We start from the raw sequence: 9,917 nt of genomic DNA on the forward strand, positions 1-9,917 counted from the left end.
TGTTACACAAGTTCCAGGTTTATTTTGGGCCTTTTTCATATAAACACATTTCCCTGCTTTTCCCTCTCAGTCCTGTTGTCAGAGGAACTGTGACTAAGGAGCAGGCGGGGGCTGGAAGGTAAGTGCACTTCTTCATTCAGGGAAAACAAGGTCTGTAAGAGGAGGCAAGTGTGACCAAATCACAGGTTGGAATTTCAGATGAAACACTGCTCCAGATTCAGTTGGTTGGAGGTGTGCCTCCACTCACCACGTCCTTATGCTCCTGTCACACACTCATTACTGCTCTTTGCTGCTGCTTCTGTCTATGCTGACCATGCATGGAAACTCAGGATATGTTTTAGGGGGCATAGCATAGGCTAGAGCAAAGTTTCACAGGAGAGAAATAGCTTTGTCGTATTGAGTGGGGTTTGGAATAATGTGTGTGGTGTATGTGAGTCTAGAATTTTGAGCAGAATGTTTGCAGGTGATGATTTTGAAGTCTTGTGGAAAGTGCAAGGTACCTTCTGTGTGCTGCAGTGATCACTGCAGTGTGGGTGCTCTGCAACTGCCAGAAGGCTGGAAATGGGTAAAAATTGCACTGGACTGTAGAAATTTTTAAGTGCCAGTGAAGGCACCAAAAGCCTTGCAGTGTAAGAGCTTCATGAGTCAACTCTGGTCTTCTGAGAAGTTATTTTGGTGCTTTAGTTTGTTTGGCGGTGCTCCTTCTGCAAGAGAATGAAGGCAGTCTGCTCACCTGAGCAAGGGATCAGAGTTCTTTGGTGTATAGACAGGGAAAAAACAAAAACAGAGCAAAAAGGCTGAAACGACAGCCTTGGTTTGGAATTAAGCACTGCTGCATGCCTTTTAAAGCCTGCACTGTGGCTTAAAGGCTTTCTTCTTCAAGATGAGTTGAAGTGCAGCTTTAGATCTTTTAAGTGCTATATGGCTAACAACTGCCTTTGGATGAAGACTGAACTGATGCAGGTTGCAGGTTGGGGCTCTGAGCAACCTGTTTCAGTTGCAGTTGTCCCTGCTGAGTGCAGGGGGGTTGGACTGGATGAGGTCTACAGGTCCCCTCCAACACGAATCATTCCGTGGTTCTGGACACAGCAGCCTTTAGAACACGAGGGCAGTGTCACCTGGAGTGGGTGAACCAGCAAGGCTGCAGTTTATATGCTCCTGGAATTTCTCAGGACTGGACTAGGAGAAGCCATGGCTGAGCTGCAGCTGGTGCTGATGGTGCTTCAGGGGGCAGAGGAGATCCCTTACAGATGATAATTTTTGTGTTTATGACAGCATCTTGCTGGGGTACAGGGCATGACCATGTTACCCTGGTCTTTCTTTCATCTCACTGCTGTGAAGCTGCCAAGACTCTGGCTGTGGTTTGCAATACATCAGCTAAACAAAAGCAGAGGAGGATCCAAGAGCTTCAAACCGTCATCAGTTCAGCTTTCTGACCTTGCTGATGGCTGCATCATCCCACCTTGCACCGACCTGAGACAGGTGATGGAGGAGGATCAGCACAACGAGGGGTGAGTGTCATGAGTGGGCAGATGATGAGAAGGCTCGACTGTGCACATGCTTCAGCACAGCAGTGTAAATCAAACTAAGCCTCTGCTGGCTGGTCCTCTCATGACTTCTGTGTACATCTTCCTCCCCGGATTTTCCCCAAACATAACCAGAGTTTTTTTGAGGGGTCACTTTGGGCTTTTTGGGGGGAGGTGTTTGGGTTTAAATTTTAATTAGATATATTAACTGTTTTCTGGTTTATGGATTTAGAACCAAAAGTGCTGAATGGTCAGAGGGATGTACTATCTAACATGATCAATTGATTGATCGGGCTGAAAGGCTTTGGCTTGGCTCCCAGCTGTCTTTTTTTTCAGGAGTTTGCAAAACCACCCCCCTCTGCCTCCCTTCCTGATTACAAAACCGACTGAGCGTGCCCTGTCCCTATCATAAATGTGTGCAAGAGTGGCCAGCGACCACTGCTCTCTGCTGCCCCATTTTACCAAGGGAAGGGCGGGCCCTGGAGGAGCCTTGTCTGAGCAGATCCTGCAGCGTTCATTCCATGCTTGACCCACTTTGCAGGCAGCTCCCATCCTTTTCCACTGCTGCATCTGTCCTCAGGGAAGATGAATGCAGCCCACTGCTGCTGGAGCAGGTACCTCTGCCCAGGAGAGGGGGTGCCATAGCTCCGTGACAGCATGTTGTCCTTTTCCCCCCCTTTCCTGGTGGTGGGTTGCATGTTTCTGCTCAGAAGCTCGTCTAGCTTTAGTTCAGCCATCTCAAAATTACACTAAACTGGCCCTGGCCCCTTGCAGTCTCACTTAGAAAAGCTGTACGAGTTGTACGAGTTCCTATGGCCTTGCAAACCTCGCAGCAACTGCTCTTTTACCATCTGTGGCACCAGAACCAGCCTGGAATCTGCATTTTGGACTCTGGACAGCTGCAAGGTTGAAGCCCAGAGCCACAGAGCCCTTCACAGCCAAGCCTCGTTCACTGCCTCTCCCGTGTGGCTCTGCAGGACACTCGCCGGTTTAGATGGTGGTTTCTAGTCCTTCTTAAGACCGTTTCTAAAGCAGGTCCCCTCTGTGCCCCCCGCCCACGGAAGACGCTTGGGGATGAGCCTGGTGGAGCACTCCCCCGTCCGTCGCAGCGAGCCGCGGCGCCCCCGCGTGGCCGTGTCCCGTGCGTCCCCGGCCGTGCCCGTGGGGCTGTGCCCCAGGGCCGGCTGTGCTGTCACAGCGGCTCGGATGCACACGCTGAACTGCCACGGGCATTCGCCAGGCGGCTTCAACAGGCTGGAGGTGGCAGACTCACGGAGCAGCATCTTCCTCAGCACCAACACAGCCACAGAGCCATATCTGGCTCCTCCTGAGCAACCCCATGGATTCCAAATGCTCCTGGGGCACAAATGGTACAAAAATTGGCCTTTTTGTTTGGAGATGGGAGAAGGATGAGGGTAGGAAGTAGATAAAATAATTGGAAAAGACTTTTAAGATCACTGAGTCCATCTCTGAGCCCAGCATTGCCGAGGTGCTGCAAATCCACTGGCTGTGGCTGTTTCTATTTTTAATCCTTTTGAAATTTTCTTCATCTATCTTTAGTTTTCTATCTTGGATCTCTGTAATTATGTTAGTGGAATAGGAATCTGTTAGAGGATGAAAAAGAAGCCAATGGAGAAGCAGAAGAGTTGGTGCCTGCTGGACAGGATTTGGTTGCTGGGCTGGGTCAGTCTGTGGGTGTTAACTGAACTCCTCATCCCACCAGCAGGCTGTCCCTGCTGGGGCGCAGCCTGCATGGAAAGCAGCAGAACCTTCTCAAGGATGCTCCTGTGATGCCACTTCTGATCAAGCAAAAACGCAACCATTGTGCTGAGAACAAGAATTTTCCTCCTCTTCTGCTGTTGTGACATAGCTTTAAATGAGTAGCACAGCCATGCCTTTCTGCCCTGAGTCACTGCTGTGTTCTTTTACACTAGACTGGACAGTTTGATTCTTTTCTAACTTGTTGAGGTGTTCCTCTTTTGCAGCATCTCACCCTCCTACATGTGGCTTAGGGTCTGGTCCAGACTGGCCTGGTCACACCTTGCTTTCCACCAAATCGTACCTGTCTCTCCTTCAGCAGCTCTGGGGATTTTCAAGCTCTTGCTGGCACCTCTCTTCCTGCAGTTCAGGGAATCCAGGCTGAGTTCTGTGGTGCTTATGGTTGGACTCCATGACCTTAAAGGTATTTTCCAGCCTAAATAATTCTACTATTTTAAGTTTCTCAACTTGTCAAAGGAGTAAAGCAGTGATGTCTCAAGCATGGCTCTCATTAGGCTTTGACAATGTCATGCCACGCTTGTGCTATTGAAAAATAATCCCTGTGTTATCTCCAGAACCTCTAACCCACCACTGGCAGAAAAAAATCCCACCAGTTTCTCTGTGAGAGAATGTGAGGTGCTCCGAGGGATGGAGAGGAGAGCACAGCAGTTTTGCCTGGGAGAAATAGCCAGGAAGAGACTGCAGGGCTGTGGAGTGGATGCAGGGCTGTGTCCGGGTGTTCAGCCTGCTCAAAGCCCCTTCCCCTGCGGCTGCGTGGCTGCTCAACTGCCTGCACCTCCAGCCCAGGGACACTGAGAATGTAGGTCAGAGCTCTTCTGTATCTGGGAACTGTTAAATCAGGCTTGCACTCACCTCGGGTGCTCGTCTTTTCAGGTATTTGCTTTAGTGCTTGGCTCCCCCTTTCCTCCTCTGGGGGAAACGTCCTTGCCTTGGAAGGTAGCTGTGGCTGAGACTTGGTGTTGATTGCTGGGGACGGTCTTCTCAGTAGGGCCTGCTGTGACAGGACAAGGGCTGATGGTTTAAACCAAAAGAAGGAGATTAGGACTGGATACAAGGAAGATTTTTTTTCCCCCTGAGAGTGGGGGGAGCCTGGCCCAGGTCGCCCAGGGAGGTGGTACATGTCCCATCCCCGGAATCATTTGAAGTGAGGTTAGTTGGGGCTCTGAGCAGCCGGCTCCAGTTGCGGCTATCCCTGCTGAGTGCAGGGGGCTGGAGTGAATGAACTTTGAAGTTCCCATCCAACCCGAAGCAGTCCATGATTCTGTGACTGTCTCTGCAGCTCAGGGTGGCAACGCTTGGGTTTAGGATTATTTGCGTTGCAGTCACCACCTCCGAGTCTAACAATCAAACTGGGCCCCCCACTTTGGGAAAACTCCCGTTCTTTGCCTGCAGGCTCGCCGAGGGGAGGGCTCTTCTGTCACGGACTTGCTGGCAGGATGGCAGCTATCAGTGCTGCAGCAGCTGCTTTGCCACCAGATAACAGCATCTGGCCGAGCTGGGGAGGTGCACTGTACAGCATGTGCGGCACAGTGGGAAGTGGCCGCGGTGTGATTATGGTCTATCTGTGACAGCCATCTGCCACTTTGTTGGGGCGTGGGGTGTTTTGGTTGGTTTAGCCTTTACAGGCTTCGAATGCAACAGCCAAATGTTAAGTCTGAAGATAGACTCTTCTTTAGAGAGCTGTATCAAGTGTAAAGCTCATCAGTAGTAGCACACTGAGTTAAATTCATCACAGCCCATAATTAAGCATGGATTTTAAGCCTTCTGCCTTACCCTTGATTTTATTAGCTTCAGCTCATGCAGAGAGCAAACCCCATCCCCCTAGGCTGAACTTGATCTGCAGTCTGAGAGCTTGTGCTTGCTGATCATGAGCCAAATAAAAAACACTGGTCTTTGGCAGCAGCAGGAAAGGGGATTTAGGGTTTGCAGATGTGTTTTGCATAGATCACCTTCTGTTATGGTTGGATCCCTGAAAGGAGTTTTAACATAAACAGCAAACAAAAAAAAGAAGAACATTTAAAGGAAATAAAAGCAGTTTCTTTTTGTAGTGCAATGAATGAGCACTGGAATACAAGATGGAGTGAGTGAGGAGGAAAGAGGTGAGTGTGAGGATGATACAATCAAAAAGTCACTTTAGGTGTAGTCTGGAGGCCTCGTACATCTATGTTTACAGATGTATATAAAAAATATGGTAACTAGGTCATAATAATTAGATAAGCTGTTTGTCCACCATTACTAATGCTAGGACCTTTGAGGAACCTCTGTTAGCATCAAAGTCTGCAGTATCACCTGACATCTCTGGATGCTCACTCAGCTGTCATGAAGAGTTCCACTGAAGCTTGTGTTCTGGCAGCATATAGTAATTCAGGCTGCAAGAGACCACTGAGCTCCACTGGGCCACACATGGAATTCAGATCCGTTTTCAAAGCTTGGTCAGGTGGCTCAGAGCCATCTTCAAGTGTGTTGCAGATAACAAGCTACTCAGTATCCTAAAACCTGAGAAACAAGATTCCCAAGTAAATCAGTTAGAGAATCCCAACTCCCTGCAGCCAACAGGGACAGCTGCAACTGAAGCAGGTTGCTCAGAGACCCAAACAACCTGACCTGGAATGCTTCCAGGGATGGTGCTTCTACCACGTCTCTGGGCAACCTGAGCCAGTGTTTCCTCACCCTCTGTGTGAAAGATTCATTTTTTAGACCTAGTCTAATTCTCCCTTTTTTGGTTTGAAACCATCAGCCCTTGTCCTATCACAACAGGCCCTTATGAAAAGTCTGTCCCCATCTTTCTCACTGGCCCCTTCAGGTACTGAAAGGCCACCAGAAGGTTTTCCTGGAGCCTTCTGCCAGAGGCACAAGAAGGAGGCCTTTGCCAGAGCCTCTGGAAAGCTGGTTCCAAGAGTTCCCTGGAATTTCTGTAGAAACCTGTTTCAATGATATGACCTGGTGCAGAACAGCTTCCCTGTAACCTGGGCTCCAAGAGGAGCTGTCTGGCTGAGCATCTGTACTTGAAGCTTCATCTCTCCAGAGTTAGCCCAACCAACAGACCGTATGAAACACTTCTGATGCTTGTGGTCTCACTGGTAACATCACTCAGGTAGGAAACTAAGCAAAGCAAGAAGACTTGATCCTTCCATGGCTGGGGGCTCTGAAATGATAAAAGCAAGCTTCTGAACTGAGACTTTCTCGGTCCTATATGTTCAAAGGTTATTCACTAGTGGTCATGGCTCTTGTTTGTTCACCAGTGTGTGTGGTGCACAGCTTGTGACCCTCTGGGACCCCAAGGAAAGGGAAAGCTGTGATTTGTGCTATAGTCATGCTCTGCAGGGCACTGCTGTTGAGATCTGCACTGGAATGGTTTGAAAACCTGCTCTGGTTCTAAAAACACCTGTGTGGTGGTTTGGGAGTTACCTGCCCCTCCCCCACACTTTGGAAATCACCCAGACTAGACTCATCTGTCTTTGGAAAATCTTGAACGAAAGCTTGTATTTACAGCTGGCACAATATACCAACAGATATTCACAGTATAAACACTTATGGACAGAAATAGACAAGGTAAAAGGTAATACAGAAACACAGCAGCCCTCCCAGAAACCTGAATGCCCAGAGGAGCTCCCAACTGCCCTTCCACCTTCTCCCACCCCTCTACTTACCCCAGACGTTGCCTTGTTGCCCAGGGAAGATGTGGAGGGTTTGGCCAGGGGGGTTAGGAAGCAAAGTGGATTAATCCAGAGAGACAGAGGGGTGAGGTTAGAGGAGAAATGCAGCCCACAGCCCGGACGAAGATGAATTACCTTAATCTATGTTGGATCCTTGCTCTTACACATCTCAGCAAGCTATGAGTGAAGTAGACAGCACCACTGTTTCTCTTCACAGCCCTGTGATCTAATCCTCACCAAAACATTCTAGCTAGCTTCAAACTAGCACAATTTGTCAGCAAGATTTGAAGTAGAGTTTTAACTGTGGGTTTTCACTGTGTAAATATCTAATCTAAAACCACTTTACTGATGCAAAAATACAATCAACAGCATAATGTGGAATGAATGCTGTTGTGTGAGAGCACAGCACACATCTCAGGCCGTCACGGTTTCCTCTGTGGACTCATTGCTCTGCCTCCCTCACTGAGCAAGAGCCTTCAGATCTCTCCTCTTCAGAGAATGGTAGAGCTTGGAATAGACCTTTGGAGATCCAAGTCCAACTCTCCTGCCAAAGCAGTTCACCTAAAGGTCACACGGGAGCACATCCAGGTGGATCTGGAGCCTCTTCAGCGATGGATACTCCACCTCTCTGGGCAGCCTGTTCCAGTGCTCCATCACTCTTAATTTATGCTGAAAAAAAATGACACCTGTTTCCCCCTGGCACATTCTGAACCTTTTAGCTGTTGCCTGTGCTGGGGTACACTGTTCAGGTAGAAGTTGTGATACAGCAGCAGTGCTTTGGCTGTATTTCAGCGGCTCCTAGCACCTTGCCTGTTGCTCCAGCGTGGTGGCTCCTTGTGCAGCCGGAGGTGATTTATCAGATGGCTGCAGCCATGTACAGAGCCGTAGCGGCCTCAGTTCCTGCTGGGGTCCAAGGCAGGTGTTCAGTGATTAGTAGTCAGACTCAAATCAGTTTCTAGCACAGTGAACCGTGCCGAGCAGTCGCTCGTGTTTCCACTCGAGAGCAGCTCGTTGTTGCCGACCTTTGAAGCGCAGGAGTTTGCCAGCTGCAGCGCTCTCCGCTGCCCGCGCAGCCGCCGCGGACCGCTCCGCACGCAAGGAACAGAAGCAGCCGTGCCCGGGTCGCTGCTCTGCGCTGCCCTCGCCAAGAGCCAGCACCCCCGGGGCCTTGGCCCTTTCCCCCGTGAAACCTGGCTGGGAGGAGAGTACCCAGCGTAGGCTTCCTGTGACCGGTTCGAGTTCCTCCTCCCCACCACCGACTTCCAGCACACAGGACAGCCATTTCCCGGTGAGAGCACCGGCCCGGCCCCTGGCCGCCACAGGCCCCGCTGACACCCCCGCCGTGATTTCCACAGATTTGATTCTCCTTCACCGGCAGCGGCCCGAGGCCGCCCCCAGCGCCACGCCCGGGCCCAGTCTCCCCTCCCCGCCCGGGCCACCGGGGCCGAGCAGAGGCCGCGGCGGCTCCTCACGGCCGCCAGGGGGGGGGGGGGGTGGGGGCCGCCACGGCCGTTGGCCCGCGCGACGGCGCCCCGCCCATGGTGCGGGTCCTGAGGCGGCAGCGCAGCCGCTTGCCTGAAAGACCCGAGAGCCGTCGCGCTGCCCTCCCGCCTCGGTTTGGCTCCACATCCCTTCTCCTCACCTCTCAGAAGCGCGGGGAAGCTCCGGCTGTTCTCCCGTCCGCGGCGCTGCTCCGCGTTTGGGCGCCAGGGCGCCGCGTTCCGCTCAGGCGGTGCGGGGGGCAGCCCGGCGGTTGCGCGGCAGCGGGGGGCGGGCGCTTCTCCCCGACTCCCCTCCCCGCCCTATAAAGCCGCCGCCGCAGCTGGGCCTCAGCGCTGCTGCCGCCAGCTCCACTCAGCACCGGGCCGGACGCTGCCGCTTCCTCACGGTGAGGCCTGCGAGGTTTGGGGGGAGGGAGCTGGCTAGCGACGGTTATCAGCAGGGCGGGCTTGGGCGCTGGAGGCGGTGCGGCCTGCTTGCTGCGGGAAGTGGGCCCGGCCTGACGCGAGCGGAGGGCGGCCGTGGCGGCGGAGCGCACAGGTAGGGGTCTGGGAGGGCCGCTGAGGGAGCAGGCCGAGGTCTGGGCTGTTCCTGGGTGATGCGAGGCTAAAACCTTCAAGCGAGCTATGAGGATGGGTGAGGAGGCGGCTGCGAGGTCTGGTGAATAAAGTAGAGGCGCTGCCCCCGCCCTGGGACGCTGACGCCCACGGAGCTGGGCCCTCCCTCACCTGCGCGTCTCTCAGGTTGCTCTGAGCCACCTTTGGTGTCTCTTTCTAGCGAGGGGAAGCTTATGAAGTGGCAGTGCAGGCAGAGGGTCCTCAGGTGTGGCTTCAGTAAATAAAGGCAGCGTTACTCCCAGCGGCGGGGAGAGGTGGAGAGGGGAGGAGCGGACACTCACCGGAATAGCTTGGGGAGGTTCGGAGCTGAAGTAGCGTTGCTTTGGATGTCTGAGCTCTGCATTTGGAGTTTATACATGCAAATTGCCATTGTAATTCAGGTTTGTCTTTGACTGGTTTCCAGCCTGTTTTGCTCTTGTTGAACAGAGCTTTGAGAACTTAGTCACCTGGCTGTGTTGCTACCCAGGGCCTGCCTGTTTCCAGAGCTGTATTACAGTTTCATTATAAATGCCTTTATTTTTTCCCCTTTTCTTTCCAGGAGATGGAGCTCTGTGTTATAAAAATAACAGATCAGAATTTCATCCAAGTGCCATTATCGGTGATGAGGCAGTAGAGGAACTTTGTTCTGCAAGATTTGGGCTCTCAGTGATGGCCTAAAGGCCTTGATAAAAGCAGGTTTGGGTGCTGCAGGGGTCTCAATACATATATTCTTGCAGAGGCTGGACTTGTGAAGGCAGTATCCCTGTCTTGGTAGCTCTGTTGTGCAGCATTATGTAATCCTAGACACAGCATGGGAAGGCTGGCATCTGAAGCTGGGCTTGTTCTTGAGCGCTCTCAGA

At 52.0% G+C, this 9,917-nt stretch overlaps 1 long non-coding RNA gene across 1 annotated transcript; it reads right to left on the reverse strand.

Annotated features, from left to right (window-relative positions):
- On the reverse strand, nt 1–9,257 carry LOC135185447 (uncharacterized). The gene is made up of 3 exons (XR_010306490.1): nt 8,604–9,257; nt 4,158–4,316; nt 1–2,882 (listed from the first exon to the last, which is right to left on the reverse strand). It is a non-coding gene; the product is annotated as an uncharacterized LOC135185447 (long non-coding RNA).
- Nucleotides 9,258–9,917: the final 660 nt, after the last annotated feature.

Source organism: Pogoniulus pusillus, chromosome 22, assembly GCF_015220805.1.
Source record: "Pogoniulus pusillus isolate bPogPus1 chromosome 22, bPogPus1.pri, whole genome shotgun sequence".
NCBI classification, from domain to species: Eukaryota; Metazoa; Chordata; class Aves; order Piciformes; family Lybiidae; genus Pogoniulus; species Pogoniulus pusillus.